The sequence below is a fragment of the Hyaena hyaena genome, unplaced genomic scaffold, assembly GCF_003009895.1.
Source record: "Hyaena hyaena isolate Hyena2069 unplaced genomic scaffold, ASM300989v1 scaffold_912, whole genome shotgun sequence".
NCBI lineage: Eukaryota > Metazoa > Chordata > Mammalia > Carnivora > Hyaenidae > Hyaena > Hyaena hyaena.
Window position 1 is genome coordinate 410,766 of NW_024081543.1, and position 24,087 is coordinate 434,852.

The 24,087-nt window shown below is 39.5% G+C and overlaps 1 pseudogene; it reads left to right on the forward strand.

Annotated features, from left to right (window-relative positions):
* The first annotated feature begins 226 nt into the window (after positions 1-226).
* LOC120222804 overlaps positions 227-24,087 on the forward strand; it is a 75,946-nt pseudogene continuing 52,085 nt past the window's right edge.

Genomic DNA, 24,087 nt, shown 5'->3' on the forward strand with positions numbered 1-24,087 from the left:
AGAGAGGGAGACAGAGAATCCTAAGCAGGCTCCACACTGTCAGCACAGAGCCAATGCGGGGCTGTACCTTACGAATCAGGAGACCATGACTTGAGCAGAAATAAAGAGTTGGTGCTTAACTGACTAAACCACCCAGGTACCCCTTATTTATTTTTTTATTTAAAGATACAAAAGTAGAAACTAAGGTTTATGTGGGGCTGTCAGCAGGTTAGGGCTTGTGGGAAAGATGGAGTATCGCATGTTGGGTAACGTGGAGGCCAAGGACAGTGGAGGGGCCAGGCCATACGACCGCTCCCTAGCAGCAAGAAGGACAGAACAGGGTGGGTGCACCTAGACTGCTAGAGGACCTGCTGCCTGTGGGAAGCAGTGTCCTGGGCCCAATCAGTGGGGAGGGAAGAATCGGAGCACGTGATCTGGAAGAACCAGCATCTCTTTATCAATATCCAGTATACGGTTTGCTGTGTCTCACTCATTTCTGAGTCCCACAAGCTGACACACTACTAGAGCAAAATACATACCAAGAAAGTGAGGAGATACCTAGCAATCCATAGACTGGAGACATTAAAGAGGGAAACAAAGAAGCTGGACTCAAATTAGAAGAGCAGCAGGAGCGAAAACAAGACCCAGTGCCACCCCATTTGTAACATAACCTTTTCCTCCCTCTCCTGGCCCAGTCACACCACCTGGGGAAGACACACAAAACTGGAAGTTGAAGCAGCAATCCAGTGAGGTGGAAACCTTGCATCAGTATAGAGAGGTAATAGACCCAGACAAGTTCTGCAGCCTCTACCATGTGACATTCAATGACGTCATCATGGCTTGAGGACATTATGTGGGCAAGAAACACAGGAAATGGGAAACGGAGGTTCAAACTCATGGCACCCTAGGAGCAGCTGGCAGACCTTGCTGTCACCGACTCATCAGCTAGGAAGGGCTACCTCTGCAAGATGTATAAGGTAGTGCACCAGCGGGCACCCAGTTAAATCAGCCGAGTCAGATTCCCATGACCGTAGTCAGTCCTTGGCTTCCTCCTCCTTCTTTTTTATACCTGGAGAATTCATAGGCCTGAGGCAGGAGTGGGCCACAGATAGCCTCTGATTGGTTTCGGCAAATGCCCTTTGGAATGGGCCCTGTAGGGCAGGAAAAGGGAAAGGGGTGGCTCTTAAGAAGACTTGGGAACTCACTGGGTTGTAGTCTGGAGGATGGCTGTCCCCATTCCCTCGCCCTTTTGGGCCATATGTCACGAGACCCAGGCCTGTCTTTCCTCCGCAGGTCAGTTTTGGACCAGTCTGAAGTTAAAGAACTGAGTTCTGCCTGGGGTCTAGGTGGCTCCAGTGAAACCTGGAGCTTTCACACAAGACCCTAGATGGGAAAGGTCCTGCCACATAGAAACTTGGAGCTACTATGCCACTCCCCCTTTCCCTAAAAGGGACAAGCTTTCCTGAACAGGGGACCAGATGCTGGCCAGTTGTATAGCTTTCTGCCCACTGTGAAGTTTCCTCTGGAGCAGTGCGATGGTCCTGGAAGAATAGTGCTCCCCTTCCTGCCTCTTCTCCACAGTTTCTGTTTGGTGCTAAGGATCTGCAGCAGCTGGGGAACATTGGGAGCTGGAGGAGACCTCAGTACCTAGTGAGGTCATGAAAAGCACCAATGGGAGCCTTTCTTCTCCTCCATCGTTTGTCCTGGGATCATGTGGGAAAGTCCCCACATGCAAGTTCCCTTGATGGTTCTGTGCCCTTAAAGGAAAACTGCCTCATGCCAGCCAGCTCAGAGGTTCATTGCTGCTCCTTGGCTCTACTGGCCCTCTCTTTTCCCTTGTGCAGCAGACCACTTTCCCAGGTTGCTGTGAGGCTAGCCCTCTCCGAGGATCCACCAGGAGATTCCTGGGTCCCAGGAAACAGGATAGGCACCCCCCCCAGGGGAAGAAAGGAGAGCTGGTGCAGGTTTATGCAGTGAGGAAACAGATGCTCTCCAGGCTTCCAACCTAGATTTCTTGACCTCTGCTGTCTTTTGTACCCTGAGACTTTACTGGGAGTGGATATTTCCTTGTAGCTTTCACGCAAGAATTTGTGACCTTCATAGGTCCCTCTTTGTTGAGTCAAAGAAGCCCTTTACCCTCTCTTTTGGCCTCTTCCCCCTCCTTGCCTTTTCCTTTGTGAAATGCCTTCAGGTATTGTACATGGGTATGTGTGCATGTACTTATGCTCTCTCTTGGTCCCTGAAGCATCTAAATAAAGAACTTCTCCCAGAAGCCAGACTGTAACCTAACATACCTAGGATGTGGGGCTATATTGCCATTGGATTTAGTTTGTGTGCCTTGACCCCTCATCTTCATCTCTGTTAGGTTCCTAAGGCTTTAAATACTGATATTAGGAGATGGTACAGAGATAAACATCTAAATCACTTAGCAATTTTGTGGAAGCCAAACCTTTAGGTGCCCTAAACTTAGTAGTACCTTATCAACTCATCCACCTCCTCCTGCCACAGAGGTCCTGATGGGGGCCTTCAAAAGGTTTAAATTAATACTCTACTTTGTTTGAGACAATCATTCTGGTTGTTAGGTGGAGAAGGAATGTATGGGAGCAGGACAAGAGACAGACAAGGAAGCCAAAATGAAGGCTGTGTCCAATATGGCTCTCTCCAGGCTAGTCTTTTCAGGGCAGAGATCTAGTTTCTTTCATCTCCACTTTTCTAATGTGGAGTGGTGTGTCATGAAGTATTTGTTGAATGAATGAATAAATGAATGAGTGAATGAATGAAGGTGTGTAAGGAAAGATGACCTTTTCCCCCATAGCCTTTACATAGAACTAGGTTTGTTCCATGGACTTGTAGGCCTAGAGATTCTTGCAGGAAGCTTTCCTGTGACGGAGAAATGATGTAAGGAAGGAATGAGTCTGATGAATTCAGGCCCCCTTTGTCTAACCTTTGTTTCAGAGAGCCAGGTCTAAAGAAGGTACCCAGACAGCCTCAGCTCCCATTCTTCACTCAGTAAACTGTTCATGGGCACCTGCTCTTGACCAGCTGGGAAGGGCCCTACATGGCCCCCATGATGGATTCTCAGCTGTTGGCTTCCAAAGCTCAGACTGTCTCAGCAATTTCCCTGGAGCCCTTCTACCTTATCAGGATGTCAGCATCAGCCTTGTTTGTTAGGCAAGGAAATGAAGGGCAAGAGCGTGGGTGGGCTGCCATATCGAAAGCCCTTGGCTAAGACCTCTTAGTCTGGACTTAGGAGTCCCTGCTAAGAAGTCCCTGTTGGCAAAAATACACAGAGATGAACAAGAGTTTTCTTGCCCTTGGGGAGCTCACACACTGTTACAGATCATTATGGCGATGGTAAGAGCGTTATACAGGGCACAGCAGGAATGCCTAAGATGCAAGCACTAACTCCGGTAAGAGTATAAAAAAGCTGGAGAAGCTGAGAAGCTTGAATCTGATCTGCATAACAGCCTTTTGAGCTAGGTAATGATATTCCATTTTATAGAAAAGGTTCAAAGAGGTGTAGTATTGTGTACAAGGATCTGACACTAAGGAGCAACACAATGGAACATGGAATCCAGTTCCCTAGATTCCTAGTCCAGAACTCTTCCCAAACAAGGACCAAAATCCTTCCCACATGACCCCTTGTCCTGCCTCACTCACCTTCTAACAGGGCCATGGTCTTATGGAACTAGCAGCTTCAAAACAGATTGGATGACGCTCTATGGTTACTTTATATTCCAAGCCCCATCCCCATAGTCTCATAATTTTACCCAAGATTCTCAGTGTATTAGACTCCAGCTACCACTATAAAAATCTGAAATCAAACTGGTGAGCTAAAATAGGAAATTTATTGATTTACATAGTGGAAAATTTTGGTAAAGGGATGGCTAGATCCAAGTTCTGACACAGTGTCATCATAAAGAATTTAACCTCATCTGCTTTCCTCCATGTAACCTGTTTCTCAGGAAGACTGTCTCCAGAAGGTAGCAATATGGCAGCTGCCAGCTCCAGGCTTGTGTCCTGATAAATAGGTAACTATAATGGACAGAATATCTTTTTCTACTAGTTCCAACCAAAAACTCTGGGACTGGAACAGCTGGGTGGCTCAGTTGGTTAAACGTCCAACTCTTGATTTCAGCTCAGGTCATGATCTCACTGTTCATGAGTTGGAGCCCGCATCAGGCTCAGCACTGTCAGCTTGGGATTCTCTCTCTCCCGCTCTCTCTGCCCCTACCCTGCTTGTGCTCTCTTTTCCTTTCTCTCATAAATAAATAAATGAATGTTAAAAGCAATGGCCCTGTTCCAATTCATAAACAAATCACTGCAACTAGGGGAAATCATGCCCTGATTTGTGGCCTAGGAAAGAGTAATCTTCACATTAAGCTCATTGACTGAAAGCGAGAAGAAAAAGTCCAGAAAGTCTAGAAAGCTTCTTCTAGACTAAGGGAGAAGAATGGCTGTGGGTGAGAAAACATAAGTGTTGTTAGCCATCCCCAGAAATTGTCTATTTTAAATACCACTTTCCCCCTAAGTTTTTGAGATACGGTCAGTAATGTGCTCCCATATTTAGAGTACAGTTTGAGGAATCCTTATATATGTGTATATATCTGGGCAGTCACCCTCCGGATCAAGATACAGAATATTGCCAGCTCCCCAGAAGTTTCTCTTATTGCCCTTCCTATATCAATATCCCCTAGAAGTAAACACTATTATGACTTCGATCACCATAAATTAGTTTTGCTTGCTCTTGAATTTTATAAAAATGGAATCATACCTTCCATAACTCAACATTATGTCTATGAGATTCATCCATGTTTGTGTGTGTCTCAGAGGTTCATTTTTTTCATGCTGTATAGTACTAGTCCATTCCATGAATACAACACAATGTAGCCATTCTGTTGGTGGACAAATGGGTTATTTCTTGTTTTGAACTACTATAAATAAAGCTTTTGCAAACATTTTTTTTTTAAAGTTGCAGAAATTAAGCTCAATGAGGTTATCCTAGTCACCATACAGTGAATTGCTTTTCAGTGGTCTATCTTGAACCAAGGTCTTCTGATTCTCAGCTTGTTGAGTTTTACTTGTGGCTGCATAGGAGCAAGAAAAGCAACCTTGAACATTGACCATGATAGCCTCCACACAGGAAGGTAGAACCTTGACAGACCCTATAGTGATAAGTAGAGGGAGACTTGGAAATCTCCTTTTTTCATCTGCCCAATAAAGGCAAGACTTCTCATTCTTTTGTCTTACTGTCTATCAGTGTGCATGTAGTACAGCTGGATAAAGTCATCCTGGAGAGAACTTGCTCTCTACTAGTTCCAAAGGAAGATATAAATTGAACCATTGGGAAAGAAATGAAGCCATCAGACACAACGGTGATGGCTTTTTAATGAGATTGTTCGTACTAGGCCAGCAGGTAACCTTGGTGTTGAGTCAAACCCAAGAAAGAGAGATCAAAGGAGGATGGAAAGAGAGAGGCGGAGCAGGAACTTAGATCTGGAAGCTGGCCAGCAGGCTACAGAAAAGGAACTAAATTATGCATCTTATTTAGTACATTTATTAAAAGAACATTTCTAGGCAAACATCCCAAAACAAATGTGACTATCAGTTAAGCGCCCCGCAGTCCTGAGCAGATTTAGTGCATGACAATTTTCTCATAATGGCTTTGTGGTGTTTGCTGAGTTTCATCTCTTTACAGCATTTTATGAATTGTCATTCCATGGGGATTTTAAATAGGCTGAATTTGCCCTTCATTTGTGGTTGTTCGACAAAGTCAAAAAGGGATAAAATGTAGAGTGAACATGGCATAGGAACTGGAAGAACCTATTTGAGTTCAAAGGACATTCGACCTAAGTTTTTGATTGACATTTACCAACAGATCAGAGCACTACTTATTTCTATTGTTCATTAATTTATTTTAATAGTTTTTGAACATTTCTTTTGTCCTAGGGACACAAAGATCAATAACACAAGGTTCTTAACATTAAGAAGTGCCATTAGTAGAAGGAGTAAAACACAGTAATGGTGAAGGTAGTGTTATATAGATGGAAGTATTACATACCATGAGGCATAAAGGAGCGTGTGATTCTTCTACTTGGAAAGTGATGGAAGAGCAAGAGAGGTTTTCAGAAAGGAAATGATGAGGATTCTTGATTGAGGAATAGAATGCTCCAAAGCATTAGGCAAGGCATAGATTACCCTGGTGGTTTGGAGACATGGAATCAATTCAGAATAATTGGAATGTAAAGGGAAGGAGAGGTTAGTCAGTACAGCCAGAACAGAGTGGTAAGATGGCACTAGAGGATGGATGACTTTATACACCACATTAAGGAGTTTGACATTTTTCAGGAGAATAGAAAATCATTGAAATATTTTCAAGCAGAAGAATAACACAATCTTTGATGCACTAAAAATAATAATTTGGTAAATAATGTTAAAGATGAGTTGAAATGTAAAACTAAGAGCAGTGATATAAATTAGGTTTAGGTCCATAGCCAAGATGAGCAATTAGGCAGATCAAGTTAAGGCAGTAGCATTGTGGCTACAGAGAGGAAAAATGAGATATAATAGACTGAAAGCAATACAATCTGCAGTATTTGGGGAATGCGAGTGGTATATAAGGAAAAGTAAAGAATCTAGAATGGGTCTCAAATGTCTAGGTAGGGTGGCTGGGTAATTTCTTCATGTTAAAAAGATTGTGAACCTCCAAGCTGATGAAGCACAAATATACAAATTAAATACATGAGTAAAATATACACTCTAAGGAAGTATGACAAATATTAACAGTAATCAACAAGTGATTCAATTATAGCTTATATTATTTATTTCATTAGATTGTACAGTGTTTTAAAAATTAAAAAGAAGTTAATCATGAATTATTTTTAGAGCAGGAAAAAACACAGGAAGCTTTTCTTTAACAATTTTAAGTATAGGGGTGTCTGGGTGGCTCAGTCGGTTAAGTGTCCAACTTCAGCTCAGATCATGATCTCACGGTTCGTGGGTTCGAGCCCGGTGTCGGGCTCTGTGCTGACAGCTAGCTCAGAGCCTGGAGCCTGTCTTTGGATTCTGTTGTCTCCTTCTCTCTCTGACCCTTCTCTGCTCATGCTGTCTCTATCTCTCTCTCAAAAATAAATAAAACATTTAAAAAAAAAAGACTTATTGTATTTAGAAAGCCAGTGGTTAGAAAGGAGATTTGCTGAAGTAGAAAGCAGATTCCATTTATTTTCATGTCCCATTGATACCTGCTGGGTGTGTTGCTCAGAACCAATATTTCTTTGGCGCTTCTTGAATCATCGTTTGCTGAGAATTTCAGAAATGCTTCAGGAGTGAGTGACACTGTCGAAAGAGTCTGTATTCACAATTTTTTGGATGGTATTCATACCCATCAATCTTTCCCTTTCACATTGAATATGCGTATACACACAGGACTGGAGGCCTTTTGCCAGCTCTGGTGTCCTTCAATATTCTTTAGAGTGGCAGTTATTGATTAATATCTTAAGTGTGATTTGTCAGTTGCCCCCAGACACTTTAAATTTCAAGGCATTTGTCTATTGTCCCTTGGATCTGGGTTGAAATTTTTTCTGGGTTGAATTTTTATTTTTCGAAGTCCTGAGAATTAATAAGAATCCTTAGCACTGGAGGTTAAAGAACATTTACTGGTTTTTGAAGATACCTTCAGGCAGGAAAGAAAAAATCGACAACTGACATTGAATATGTTCTCATTTCAAACAACATATTATGAGAGTATGAGAGGCCATTGACTCTTCTATCATTCATTTGTGTACCTATATCCTCCTACTGGGTTTTGATTAGAAACTCACCTTATGTTTTTGTTTATCTTTTCATCCTTAGTACAGCTTTCCTCTGTAAGTAAAGTAATCCAATCTCTGGACCCTTTCCATTTGGGCTACTAAATGCTTGAAGCAGAAGGGGCACCTGGGTGGCTCATTCGGTTAAGTGTCCAACTCTTGGTTTCAGCTCAGGCATGATCTCACAGTTCGTGGGTCAGAGCCCCTGCTGCCAGGACAGAGCCTGCTTGGGATTCTTTCTCTCTCCCTCTGTCTCTGTCTCTGTCTCCGCCCCTTCTCTGCTCTCTCTCTCTCTCTCAAAAAAAAAAAAAAAAAAAAAGAAAGAAAAAGAACCGAAAATGTGACAGGATCACACTATTGCATTCCTTCGTGATGCCTCAATTTCTTTTGATGTTGATACCAGTTTCCTTTAGTATGAGAAGCCAACCCTCCTGTTCTTTCAACACTCCTGGAAAGTAAGCAGAAGAAGCACTGATCGACCTAAATTCCCACAGAAGCACTAAAAGATTCAGATATGGGCATTAAAAGATTCAGATATGGGCTGCACATCATGAAGTGGCCCTTTCCATCTTGTCTCTTCCCTCTAGTACCTCAGCTGTTTTTTTTTCCTTGGTTCGATGCCTATTTCAATGTTGGGATTCCTGAGTCCTCCTGAGGCTCAGAGATCGTAGAATATGATCACACTCTAGGGGCAAGTGGTCAGATAAAACTACCCACTTACACATTTGCTAGGAGGAATTAGAAGGAAAGATGCACTTTGAGAATGCATTTCACCCAGGGGAATCATAATGATCAGCCATAGCCAGCAATAGATGACTTCAGGATGAAACATCCATCTCTGAAGAAGGCATTTCAGTGTGAGGAGGACAGTAGCTAAGAGGCCAATTGAACTTTTGAAACAGTGAAGAGCATGCATCTTGTCCTTATATTCCATGTTCTTATATTATTATCCCCCCCTCCCAAATCAAAGCACGGGACACGTATTTTATTTCACTTTATTTCAAGGAATAGATTGGGACTTAGGCCAAAAGAATTTCTTTTGAGTTGTGTGAGAAAATGAGCAGAGGAGATAGAGTGAAAAGCCTCCTTTTATATCTCACTCAAACAGCACATTCCAGTAACGTCCCAAAGATTCAGGGGGTGCTTTTTTTTTGCCTATAAATTATATTGAACTTCTATTTTGATTGATAGCTTGACATCTCCAAAGTGTAGATCAGGAAGATAAGCACTCTGGCATAAAGTAGAAATAGCCTACCTGGTAAAAGTGGGACACGATTTAGGTTTGAGAAGCATGGCTTTGAATTTTGTTCTGCCACTTACTGGCTGTGTATTCCTATCCAATTCACTTAGCTGGGTTGACACTATAAAATGGGGATAAAATAGGGATAATGGCTTCATGAGGTTTAAATACAGTATTTAAAAATATGTTAAAATTGAAGATAAAATTTTATACCCTAAGACTTAAGATATGACATAGTTAAATGACATTAGTCAGCATGAATCTTGGCATTCGGTTATGGTTATAACATTATGAAGAAATAAATGTGAAATAAATACGTCAAACTCAGTAAACTCCAATTTCCAACTTAAGCCAACCTGAGACTGTATTGCTTTTATTTGTCTAAATGATGACTTGTTATTGATATTTGAACAGAGCTTTGAACTACTAAAGTGCCTTTAAAAAGTCCTCAGAGATATCTAGTCCATGACCAGTTGTCAGTAGATTGTGATCCTTAAGCTGTTTCTGCTATTGTTGCAAGAAAACACCTGCAGATGCACCACTCCACACACAGACCGCATGAAAATTGTCACCCCTTCAAAGCGGTCTGAGGTCTCAATATTTATGCATGTGTCACCTAAAAGTCTTTTCTCAAAACTTCTTCCAGACAAAAGTTGTTTCAATTAAGATGTGGAAATAGTAAATTAGCCAGTGTTCAGCTTTTGCCTAGAGTGTAGCTAGCATAGTTGTGGAAGAATGTAAACACAAAACTTTCCTTGTTCAACTGGCTGAGTTCCACTGGGTCATGAGAGGGAAAAGATAGAAGATAGTTGTGTCTTTGGATGGAGAAAGCATCTGGTTAAATGGAAAATATATGGACTATGTGATAAAGAAATAATTATAAGCATACGTTAAGAATTGCTGAATTTGCAGGACAGAATTTAAAGTCTACACCCTGGAGGACACTGAATATCCCTTGACTTGGCCATCATTTTTATAGCATTTCCTCTACTTCTTGGTGATTTACTAGGGCAATCCCCTAGTTCCTATATTTTTTGCTAACTCAAACTACGCATCTCACACCTTCCAACTTGCACCTCAACAAGCTGTTGTAAGCCTTCACCTTCTGGTCACAACATTCCTACGAACAACTCCCCAGAGTGCTCTTAAGAGAGTGCTTGAGTATAATGAATGGCATGTGATTTTCATTAAGTAATCTAAGGAGACTGTGGATCAGTATGTACGTAAACTTTCATTAATCCTTTCACTGCATGATTGTAGTGGCACTTGAGAAAAGTGAAGACTTTTCCCCTCCTGTTTCAGAAAATAAGAAAAGATAAAGCATAGGATCCCAGGATGAGGAAGAGAGAATGACTGAGAATTTCATTTCTGGCTTACACACATGTCACGAAGATGTATCTAGAATCTAATAGCTTCTGTGGCTTTAGACCTTAATTAAAGCAAATTATTCAGCTCTGTAAAGAGTGGCTTCTCAAGTTTCTACAAGTCTGTTTTCATTTCCCATGGGCAGAGTATTTCTTTTTCCTTCTCTCAATGAAGCATATCTCTGTAGTATTGGTTTCTCAGTTAGGCAGGGTCCTGGTAGGAAATAGATGATTATGCCTCGAACAAAGTCTTTTGGCGAACGTTTCCTGAAGGGACCATTTACAAAGATGTTGACAGAATATAGGGAAGCAACGCTGGATGAGCAGTGCTCAGGAGAGAGTAACAGGGCGGCACATTTACTACCCCTGAAGGCAAAGTTAACCAGCTGAGAGAGAGAAAGAGAGATTGCTTTATCCAAAGAGGAGAGATGGTGCAGAAGAGAGAGAGAGAGAGAGGAGCCTGGTAATATATGCCCTGAATTCACCCTCCTCTCTCTCTCTCTCCTTCTCACTCCTATGAGTGCTGCTCATCAGAACCAACCAGAAGACAGTGACAAGTAAGTCATCAGCTTCCCCAGGCAGAGCAGGATGAAGAAATGCAGAGTGGGGGTAAAGGGGCAAATGGAAGACATTCAGCACCTTGGATGTATATGTGGATCTCCACAGGCACTGGCAATATGGTAGTTACTGGAATTTGGAGATCCTTAATTATGAGCTCATCCACCAGAACTTCAAAAGTTGATAATTTGCTTCGGATAAGCTATTCTTTGGAGTCAAAAAGGAAAGAGTTTGAACCAGAGCTCAGTATTCATTGTGCAATGAATGTTTTATGGTAGCATGCTGTTTATTCTTAGAGGCTCCTCACATCCCCAGACTCATTTTCCATGGGCTCTGCCCTGCTCCATGTTCTGTGTCCTGGAGACCAACCTCTGATTGCATCTCAGGACTCCCCGATGTCCAGCATCTGGTTGAGGTTTGGTAATGGAAGCTCTGGTCATAGTCATGAGTGTTGTTTGTTTGCTTGTTTGTTTCTTTGGTATAAAGTAGTAAGCCTAAAAGTTTAAGGGATTGTGTTTATCTGCCTTTGTTTCTTTCACAAAGCCCAGCAGAATAAGGCCATGTATATTACAATGAATAAGTAGTAAATAATTGATTGGCTGGAGGTTCATATATATGTCCGAGCTTGTATCCCAAAGCAAATTCCAAAGTCAGTTATGAATGGTGCTGTAGGGAGGGATTTATTTTCAGTGTTTTTCATTCATTCAATAAATGCTAGTTGAACACCCCCACATCAGGGCCATTCTTAGTCTGAGGAACTGCACATGTAGTGGAACGATGGGACAGAGCACTTGCCCTGTGTTTGCCTCTCAGTGCCTTACACTTAGAGAATGACATCCTGATGAGAGCTTGGGCTTTGGAGCCTGGCAGAGGGGGGTCCTGGTTCAATGCCTGGTTTTGCTTGGTACTGGCAAACTTATGTAACTTTCTTAAATTTAGTTCTCTCATCTGTAAAAATGGAGACATTATTATCATAGAAGTTTTTTTGGTGATGACTAAATAAAACAAGCCAAATAAATCACTTGTGACAGTGCTGGGTACACAGCAAGAGGTCAATAAATAAGTGATTCCTATAGTGAACTGCATGGGGGTGGGGGGTCAGGAGAGGACACAGAGGGCATTGGGGACACTGATACAGTAGCACTGGCCTTAATGATTCCTGTGTTTACCCACACACCATGCCAGCCTGTGTGATTGGGCATCACACACGTGGTAGCCGGTGACACAGGAAGTGTTCAGTAGCTCTACTCTCTTGACTTCCATTTACTTCCCAGTCCAGCAGTGGCTTCTTTCTCCATTAGAGTCATGAGCCACCTATTGATTGGCGAGCCAATGACATAAACTGCTTGACCATTTTAGTCTACTTCTTTACGTTCTTTTCTTAGGCTTCCTGGATATTGTTCTATATCCATAACCACTGATCTTTCTATTTAATTTGTTTTACCTCCTCCTCTGCTCTCTCACGCTAAGTCTGTATTCCCTAGAAGTCCATCCTGGGTTCTGTATTGTTCCAAATCTCTGCTATTTCCCTCAGGCACAGCATTTAAATCAATGGTTGTAAAGCCTTTTCATAGGACACACAAATCCACATTATATATCCAAACCTAAATTATCTCCTGAGCCCCATGCTCACATATCCAATTATCTCTGCCTACTGTTTCTTTGCTGGTTTGTTTGTTTTTGTTTGTTTTATTAGAATGTAGCATACTTTATAAATATTTGGCATAAAAAACTGAACTCCTTGTATTTTCACTCTCCTTCACAAACACGGAGACTCTTTTGAGTCTCTGCTCTCATAATCCGTAGTAAGTTGCAGCCAGAGTGACCATATTTCACAATAGCTTTCAAATATGGCATTCTCACTGCTGTTATCTAACTTTTGAAATTTTGCAGAGGCTTCTGTCTTGTTCTTCCCAACACCCACCAAACCGTCAGTAGAATAATCTGATAAACAAATCTAATCCTGGAATTTTCCAGCTTCAAAACCACTGTTGACTGTTAACTTAGAGTTTCCTTCAAAATTACATTATACCTCCTTGCACAGGGACATAAGGACCTTGGCATGCTGTATCCTCTAGCTATGACTACTTTTATTCATCTAAGAAAATGCCCAAATGCTTCTCAGGAGACAGATCAATTGGGAAATTTTGACGAAACTTTCTAGTCTATTCCAGGAATGATTGTTTTATCTTTTTTATTCTCCCACACATTTCTCTCTAACACTACTTTGAAATTTCTCAGAATATAATGTGCTGGTGTTCATTTTTGAATAGCCTGTTTGTCGGAGCCTAGTGCAGTGCCTGGTACTTCAAAGAAGTTCAGGATGCAGGTGGATAATGGGTGGGAAAATAGGGAAATTCATGTGCTGGAAGTAATTTGCTGCTCCTGTGCCAGTTTTATGGACTGATGGGCTTGGTTTGTGACACTCCATAGCTTTGGGTTCCCCTGACAGAAAATGCAGGAAACAAGGATTTATGAGGAAACAACACTCTCCTTTGCAGGGGCAAGAGACGGCATTTATCAGGGGTCCAGCATGGTGTAGTAAATTTTCGTGTCAGGGGAGAAATGTACCTAATCGGGCAGTCAACAACCATTTAGTCAATAACCCCAGAATTTAGGGTCACTTCCCACTGAGACCCTCAATCCCCTTTCACCAGTGAGCTGCTTCTCATTTTCATGATATTGCTGATTTGGTTAAAATGTTAAAGATTATTAATTGAATAATTGCTTTATAATGCCTTCTATTTATAATAACAAACTGAGGCAGTTGATCTGAACTATAAATTGTCATCTTTTTTTTTTTTTTTGGCGTGTTTTCCAAAGATAATGTGCTTCTTAAAAGGAAAGGCATTCCCATGTACACACTAACATTCTAGGCTAACGAACTTTTTGTGGATGGTTGACAAATGATTGTAAACAAAGGCAGTTCCTTCCTTATAACCTTGACCCATGAAGGCCAAGAAATGTATTGTTCATTTAAATGAAATTCATTTCACTGTCATATTAGTTATGCTTGAAAGTTTTATATCCAGCAGAGATTTTCAGGGACATGCTGTTCCTGGAAGAGTGAACATGCTAATGCAGATAGATCTTAGAACTGTAGAACAAACTTAAACCGGCATAGGAAATTCAGTGCTGTGAGGGGAAGGAGGGGGGATGGGAGGCAGGAGAGGAAAGAGAGAGAAAGAAGGAGAGAGAGGGAGAAAGAGGGATGGAGGATGAGAGGATGATCCTTTTGGGATGTCACCTTTTATGGAAGACTGTATTACTTTTTATTTTTGCCAAATATCCATTCCCTGTTCAGTAAGAGTATCATACACCCACATCCTGTCAAGCACTGTGAAATGTCTGAGATTTTTACCCTGCTTACAAACTGTTACTCTGCTTAATTTCATGAATGTTGGCAGAAGACATAAGATTCCTGGGTCAGAGACAGAAGACTTTATTATTCACAGCACATCAGTGTGAGCTTCATGTTTACATCAATCTTGCTTCCCAGCTCCTCCAAGGTCAACAGAGGCAACAAGGAGGTAGTCTTAGGTTGATGGTGCATGTAGACTGGGCTCATATTCTAGATAAGGAACCCTGAGGTTACTGAGTTCCAGTTTTATTAGGGACTGCTAGAAAATCTTCCCAACTTTTGCCTTGGAGGGAGACATCTCTACTACCCTGGATAGCAAACAAACCAGCCTACTACCCTAGAGGCTATCTAGAGTACATATCTGCCTTCTCTGTCTTCCAAGACTGTTTACTATACAAATATCCTTGAAAAGTTAGTCCTTCCCTATACAAAGATTTTTACAATTGTTTTTTCCCAAAGCCTTCAAAAACTTTGCTCAAGTAATAAAGTTTTAATGTACACTAATTGAAGATAAGAGTAATGTATATCATGTGATGCCTGTCAGTTTACAAAATACTTTCCTATGCGTTATTGTGCTCAATCATGTATAAGGTCAATGATAATGAAGCTAAATTCATTCCAGGTTTGTAGGTAATGATCCATGTTAGGAGGAAGGGGGCCTACAATTATTATAACAATCATGTGTATTAAGGAGGTACAGCTAGCAATAGAGGCTGTGGGAGTTGTAATAAAGTGTGTATGTGTGTGTGTGTGTGTGTGTATTTCTTACCAGGTCATTGTAAAACAAGTGTTATAAGTTATCTACATACACCCACAGTTCACTTTCTAGCACTGTCCTTAATTAGCATTATTAAAACTGCATCACAAGAGGGTAAGGATGTGGGCATAACTTAGAAATTAAAAATAGAGGTGCTGGATTTAAAAAAAAACACAAAGAAAAAACATCCATCAGAAATAGAATAGAGGTTTAAAAAATACTAAAATCTTGTGTCCACAAATGAAACTCCAGAACGGACTTCTTCTGCAAACTGGAGGCATTTTATAGAGATGGTACTAAGCAGCTCATTGTTATCCTTCAGATTTCCCTTTCTTTACAATAGAATCATAATTAATCATTAATCAGAAATGCAAAGATAATTAGTGTTAGAAAAGCCCTAAAGAACCCTGCAGCCCAGTAAATCTCAAACATTAGTGTATGCTGTGGGAATCAATTAGGAATCATTGGGATCAGTAAACCACAGAAGCTCAGGACCTCACAATGGAGGATCGATTTATTAGTTCTAGTAATTCTGATACCAACCAGTTCTCAGAACCACTGTTCTAACATCCTTTTATAGACAAAGAAAACCTTCACTTATAAAATCTTCAGGGATTATATCTTTCTATCCATTTTCATTACTACTACCCTAATCTCAACTTTTGTTACCTTAGTATCTAAAATAGTGCCTGGCAATATGTGCTATTGGATAAATATTTGTTAAATTAATGAGTGTTTATCTTTTGCTCTGACATCATTTTCTATGCTGATAATGAGTATGAGTATGCTTCCAACCAATCTATCATTTGCTGTTGATTAATATTGCTTAAAGAAATTTTTAAAATATTAAGTAAGGAAGGTATTTTTTTATCTATTTGACAGATGAGAAAACTGAGGCAAGGAGAGGTCAATGACCTTCATTTCTTTTACACAGTGAAAGAGCTATTACTTGAATTAAGAAATAGCATGTTTATGAAGACATAATTCATGAGCGCTTTGCATAACTTAGATATATCATGATTATTATGCATAAAGAAATATGCTATAACAGAGAGAGAATGGAAGAGAGGGAATGGAAGTTCATATATTGTAGTGGTTAAGGAGACAGAAATTAGAACTAGTCTGCTAGGTTCAATTTCCACATCTTCCATGCATGACCTTTAGTTGTTTGACTTCAGTGTGTTTATTAATCTCTCTAAACCACATTTTGCTTATCCATAAAGTGATGATGGTAATATTTTATTTCAGGGTTATTATCAGGATTAAATGAAGATTAAGTGTAAAAGTTCAATAGATCACCTGGCAAATAATAAATAGTCAATAAATTTTACTTATTTATTTATCATATAAAATCTCATCATCATCATCATCACCATCATCATTGTTAACATTAATATGGGAATATTTTAAGAGGTCAGGTTTTGCCAAATTCAGGGTCAAAGAATGATGCTGTGTTTATTAATAGGGCTGTGAGCTCTTATAAGGGATTATAATTTTAACTAAAAATTAGGAAAAGAGGTATTACTCAGGCATATATAGAAAAGAAGAGTGGGAGGACTTGGGTGGCTCAGTTGGTTGAGTGTCTAACTTTGGCTCAGGTCATGATCTTGTGGTTTGTGGGTTTGAGCCTCAGGTCGGGCTCTGTGCTGACAGCTCAGAGCCTGGAGCCTGCTTTGGATTCTGTCTCCCTCTCTCTCTGTCCCTTCCCCACTCACACTCTGTATGTGTGTCCCTCTCTCAAAAATAAATAAACATTAAAAAATAAAATGAAAGAGTAGGGGAGCAAGTTCAAGTTACCTAAAAATATTTGAACAAATGATTTCCTTTCTGCAAAGGTAGGTTCTAATATGCCTAGACTTGGTCCTCTTGACCAGGAGTATCTTAAAGGTATGAGGGAATACCTGGCAACAGCTGTTCTTTTTTTATTATATACTTTTTTAATGTTTTATTTATTTCTGAGAGAGAGAGAGAGAGAGAGAGAGAGAGAGAGAGACAGTGTGAGCAGGGAGGGTCGGAGAGAGAGGGAGACACAGAATCTGAAGCAGTTTCCAGGCTCTGAGCTGGCTGTCTGTACAGAGCCCATTGCGGGGTTTGAACCCACGAACCGTGAGATCATGACCTGAGCCAAAGTCGGACGCTTAACCAACTGAGCCACCCAGGCACCCCAGCAATAGCTATTCTTAAGCCCATGTATTTAAGTATCGGTCCTTTTAAAAAAAGTATATAAATGTGATAATTTTTGAAATTATCACAAATTTGAAATGTGAAATTTGTATACAGAGACTGTGTATACAGAGACTCTGAGATTCTTAGAGTTAGAAGTCAGGATACATCCTCTTTTTCATATGAGTATAATTACATGCAATGCAGTATAGCATTTAAGAATATGTTACGTTCATAAGCTTTTATTAGGTTAGCCTTTGTGGCAACTTAAATTTTTTTTTGTTATTGTTGTTCATTGTTGATTTTTCTTTTCTTTTTCTTCTTTTTTCCCCCCTTCCTGACATTTCATTTGGCACAAATACACAGATGAAGAGGCATCAGTAAAATTGTAAAATGGTTTACTGAGGTTGTAATAGGCATTGCTGCTGCCTGTAAAACTTCATTGGCATTAGAAGGATCTCGCCATTTATCTAGTGCCTTGCATGGCTGCCCAGGTAAGGTCTCCACAGCTACGTAGTCAGACGTTGTCAGAAAGATTCAAGGCTCAAGAACAGAAACATCCCTCTCTTGTAACATGACAGTACATCTCAGCTGGGCTCTAAAGACTATTGAAAGGAACACCAAACCATTTTAGCCAATCGTATAAACAGTAACTTAAATTTGGAAAGCATATTCCTTCAGAATTCTGTACTACTCTACCTACGTGTAATCATAGCTACAGTAAATATTTATAAATAGGACTTACTATGTCCTGGGGACCACGGTAGATTATTTCCAGAAATTACTTCATTTAGTCTTTATTGAAATATATGAGGTAGATAGTGACAATAACCCCATTTGACAGATAAGTATACTGAGACACAGGGAGGTTAAACAATTTGCCCAGGATCAACCAGCTAATAAAAGAGAGTTAGATTTTGAACTAGGCCATTTGTCCTCAAAACCTAGTTTTAAACATTATCTCCACACAGTATTTTCATTCAAATTCACCATGTGCAATTGATAAGATATTTGATATTTGATAAGATATTGATAAATTTTAGATATTACTCCCTTATTTCACTTAGGAGGAAAACTATCAATTGGTCAGTTTCTTATAACATTGTGTTTGTTAGGATAGGTTAAGCTATTTTGAGACAACAAATAAATCTCCATTATCTTAGTGGCTTATCAGAAAAATGGTTTATTTCTCATTTGTAAGTCAAGCGGTCCTCCTTAGCTCTTTTCAAATTATGGCTCAGGGTCTGAACTACTTCTGCCCTGCAATTGTGCCTTGCAAGGTCTTTGTTTTCAGTACTCAGATATGAGAGGGCTACCATGAAGGACACATACTAACTTTTAACTGCCTTTTTTTGGTTCATATTTCCCCTGATGAAATGTCAGTCCCGCAGTGTGTGATTCCAAGAAGATTGGGAAATACAGTTTTCCTTAGCAAAGAGAAGAGACACGGTGGCCAATACGTTATAGGATTCTCCATCAGTCTCAGACCACAGGTCCCTCTTTCTACTTTAATTCATTTTCTTCAAGCCTACTCATTGTACAGAAGAAAATCATAGAAGAGTGTGAAATTTCTGGGGCTACTATTTAATTAAATTTTGAAACCAATAGACTTCTTGAATTATGCTGGACCATAAATGGAGATGACAGTTTGTAGACATAAATCATAGAATGACAAGGATTCTCAGTAATACCTTACATATTAAAACATCTGTGTATATTTTAGATACGAAGATGAGAAGTCATCTAACTAAAGAGTTAGGGAAGAAGTGGCTTGGTTTTAATTACTAGTTTTTATTTAATTAGAAACGTGTGTGTGTGTTATGTGGGCCTCTCCATCTCACTAGTGGTTAATTGAAGCTGGTGAATGTACTCTATTTAATTTATCCAAAATAATTTTCTTTTTTTTTTTAAGGCATTTGTGGTTATTGGAGTATGGGGGTTGGAAGATAAGCTGTTGATGAAGAAACCTTTTCTTCCTAACCATCCTTTCTCCCCATCTGCCCTACAAACCCGGTAGAACTTACCATTCCTTTTATTCCTGTCTCCCATGTATCCTGTTTATTCCTCTATCGGAGCGCTGCATAGCTTCTACCGGAATGATGGATAAATTAAGGCAGCAAGAAGAGCTGTGTATTTCAGTACAGCATAGGTAGCTATGTATTAAAGTATGGATGATAGTGTTACAGAAAATACTAGGCACCCAGGAAGAGACAAGCAACACACACTCAGGGAATCAGAAAAAAACGTTTATTTCTCAGTGGTGCCGACCCAGCAGAGTCACCAGCAAAGGCTGCGCCCTGAGCCCTGGTGCTGGCCTTCTTTTATGGATGGGATTGCAGGGGCTTAGGGGGCGAACAAAAAAGGTGGGGTGGGGCACTTATCAGTTTTGCCAAGGGGCAGTTGATGGATGCAGGAGGCATGCAAGATTATACAGAAGACAAAACATGCAAGGGGAGTGCCTGGTCTGGGACATTTGGGTGGCCCCCTTTTGTTCTGCCCTTGCCAGATTTCCTTTTCAACAGTGCTAGATTCAAAAGATTTTGGAGTTCTTGTTTCGTCTGTGATGAGTGAAGTCATGTGTGTGGGCGAACCCAGGCAAGAGTGGTGCCTGAGGCATAGAACACGTCCAAGATGAAGACTTGGTCTAGGTTTCTACTGAAAACGAATCACTTGAAATGAAGAAGTAAAGCTACATAAAAATGACAGTTTGAAGGAAGATAACTTATGAATGTTAACACAGGACAGCAAAAGAACAGACCAGCTGTTTAAATAAAAAAAAAAATTCTATATGGAGGAAAAACAATCTTGGGAAATTAGTAAGATCGTTTTCTCTTCTACAGTAATGCTGAACCATTGAGGCAGATTTAATGAATTCTAGTTTCTTTGGGAATCTGTCTTCCTTTAAAAAAAAAGTAACAACTTAAAGAGCCTTTTCCTTGCTTCAAATTTATCTTTGTTGCTTTTCATTATAACTTTTTCTTCTCCCGTGTTGTGCCAGAAATGCAGACACTTGAATGTATCGCCTCTGCCTAGGAGACCTAATTTTTCAATTTACATAAAAAAAATAACCTGCCAAAACTAATTACTTCTCTTCAAAATCTAAATACATTATTTCTCCTCTTTTTCCAGTCTGTCTTGTTTTAATTATTTTCACATCAGTTGTCATTTTAGAAGCTGGTTTAGACTAAAAAGGGATAATCGGATACGTCTTACTGTTTTAATTTGGCTAATTAAGATTGCTGCTTTTCTCTGGGTGTCTGGAGGCTTACATTTACAGCCTGTTCATAGTTTGCGATGTTAGGGGGAAGTGCAATCAAGAAAATATAGTCATATATATTTATTTATACTCATATGTACATAGGAAATGACCATTATTTCTATGTTCCTTGTGTCCCCAACCTTGTTCTCCAATGCCCTAAGGACTTCACAAGCAAGTTAAGGAAAGCAGGTTGAAATCCTCACTATAAGTTCATTATTCCAGAAAAAATAATGTCTCAAATACTGCACCTGGGATTTCTACATCCTTCTAGTAGTTTGAATTAACAAAAAAATAAAAAAGGTGAACACGGCACATGACTACTTCTAGAAAGCAGATGGTTAGCTGACTAACCACACAATTCATGGGATGTAATTGCCTGGTTGTGAGAAAAATTATACAGTAGCACCTGGAAAGTGGATAGGAAGAAAGAACAGGTGGGAAAACAGGGTCTTTTTGCATCAATAATCTAGTTATTGCATCTGAAGTGCTTAAGTTTGTGTTCTTCAGACTAATACCAACTTGGATTTATATAGCACATTATCTTCCAAATTGATCTCAGATTTTTTTTTCATACTTTGTCTCATTTATCTTTACTATGTGATTGTGTAAAACAGATTGACCATCTCAGAATTCTTATTATCAGTGGGGCAACTAAAATAGATTGAATTCATTACTGACCCCATATCATGCGGTTGATTAGACCCTGTGTCTTATCTATGAAACTCAGCTACTCATTGAATTTTTGGGTTATTCAAAGAGGCAGATGTTCTGCTTTCAATGGTGGTTATAGACACATACATATGTGTACATAATACATATATATATAACTTAATATATGATATATATTTAACATATAAAACAAATATTCATTTATTTACTTATTTAAGTGCAGTGGAGATTCAACTGAGTGGAGAGGACCCATTACTGTTGAACAAAAGGTTTAGGAAGAGAAAGTTACATTTAGCCTGATTTCCAAGTAAGGTCTACTGTTTAGGTGAGATCTCCTTAATTATAAGAGTAGTTGTTACAGAAGTCCACTATAATGGTCAATGTACATGTTCACCTGACATTAAGCTTATGACACATAATATTTTAATTCATTTTTTTTGTCTTAGACGCTGTATTTCTTGATTTTATGTGTATGAAACATTTTTGCATTTTTATAGGTATGTACATGATAGGACTTTCTTTGCATTAGGTAATTTTGGAATCTGGTCAGCAATGTTGATGTTTAGGAACAAATTAAAATTACTCTTTGGGAGCACATCAAACAAGGGATAATAGTAATCATGATGATGACAACAATAATAATAATGTTCATTGAGTGACTACCACACGGTAGGCCTTGTCCTTAGAGCTTCATTGATACTTTCTCATTTAAACCTCAGATAATTCTAAAAAGCACTATCACTACTATTATCATAGTTTTATACGTGAACTGCCTGAAGCTCAGTGGAATTACATGACTTGACGAGACTCACACATGATTTGTGGAGCCAGAATCTGAACTCATACCATCTGGAGCTGGAGACAGGCTTCCCTTCCATGTACTATAATGACCAGTTTCCCAAGATGGAAACTGTGTTCATCACATTCAACTTGGACTTGGCAAGAAGTTAGATGAACTGAACGGACTACTCTCCTTTGAAAAGCTATAGAAGTGGGAAAAGCTAAAGCAGTGGAATTCCTATATCTAGCATTTCCTTATAAATATAATCAGAAGAGAATGTTCTTTGGCCATTATTTTGTCTTTATTATTATTTTTTTAATTCTTGCAGGTCAGAAAATATAAAAAGGAAGAAAAGAAAAGGGAGGCCAGAATTAAGTAATTCATTTTCATTGTTTTAATATTTCAACCTTTTACATGTTAACTTCATCAAGTGACAGCATCTTGAATTATTGGCGCTCAGGCCTATAAAACTTTTAAAGGGGTTTTCAGTCATTTTCATATACACAGACCAAATGTAATAAGTTTTGGGTAAGTGTACACTTCCTTAAGTTTTCTTAGTCTGTGAATCCTAATGTTAAGGTATTTTTTTTCAAAAAAGGTAAAACTTGAGTTTCAAACACACAGAAAAGCAGAAGTTAAAATTTTTATTTAATTTATTATTAATGAGGGAAACAGACAGATGTTTAAAACAGTCACAGATGCACAGATTTACGTGAAGTGAATCAATGTTGACTTAAGTTTACAAATGGAAAGTAACTGGCTTTTCCAGGAGGGGGAAAGAGGGAAGTGAACTGAATTTCCCCAAACAGAATTGATTTGCATTTCTACAGACAAGGATGATTCTGCCATCGCTCTCTGTTATCTACAATTTATAGAGTTATAAAACAGCTCAGAGGCAGTGAAAACTATAGTCTGATAACCAGAAAAGGTATGATCTAATCAACTTGTTGTTTTACTTACACTGGATGATCCCAAGAGGAACACTTTGAGTGGTCTACATGCAAATGGTGGAGATGAGATTACTGGTACACAAAATCATCCAACAGAGACTCCTGCCAAAGCAATTTTTTTTTTTACTGTATTATAAACACAGCTTTAAATGTATGACAAGATTTATCAGTTGTGCTATCATTTGAGTGTGAACATATCATATGGAAGGAAAAATTTAAGATTTAGAGATTTTTAAGAAGTACTCCCACTAGAGGCGGGGGGAAGGCACAAAGAGATTGGTAGAAAATGAGGGACTTCTCATGATAAAGAATTTAGGAGGAGCATCAACACTGTAAGAGAAAGAAAAATGTCAAAAGGCCATTTGGATGATGGATCTTGTCAAGACCGAAGTGATACCTTACCTAATTGCATCCACAGGCTTTTGAGGCATTCATTCAAGTACAAAGGACATTGGTCATGATTAGAGATTCATCTTTATCATTTTTTGGTACACTGTTACTTGTTGGAAGACCATTAGGTAGGAAGGTCATTAGAGAATGTCTGGCAAATAGGAGGGACAAGGAGAGTAATTTACGAGGCAGAATATAGAATCATGCTTTGTTGACACCTTTCCTTTGAAATATAACATTAATCGATGATATCTGAGCAATACCCATAACATGACAGTAAATACAAAACAGTGATTCCTGTGCTTTCCTTTCTGAATACATCACATGAGGCAGAAGGGTGGCAAAGCTTGAAACCTTTGTGCTTGTCTACAGGCAGCTTCAATGGGAAGTGGGTGTGAAAAAGGGTCAGGATGAGGGCAGCTCTGTATGAGAATCCCACATGGATCAAATTTGATTTTCTGGACCTGTCACTTCATGTACAGGATTGGTTAGTGCTCACTCATGGGCACGATCAGTTTTCTATAGAGTGAGAGAGAATTCTGGCCATGTAGCTCCTTTTATTTAGAAGAGAATGAATAGGGGCGCCTGGGTGGATGAGTCGGTTAAGCATCAGTCTTCGGCTCAGGTCATGATCTCACTGTTTGTGGGTTTGAGCCCCACATCAGGCTCTGTGCTGACAACTGTGCTGACAGCTCAGAGCCTGGAGCTTGCTTCGGATTCTGTGTCTCCTTCTCTCTTTGCCCCTCCCTGACTCATGCTCTGTCTCTGAAAAAAAATAAACATAAAAAATTAAAAAAAAAGAAGAGAA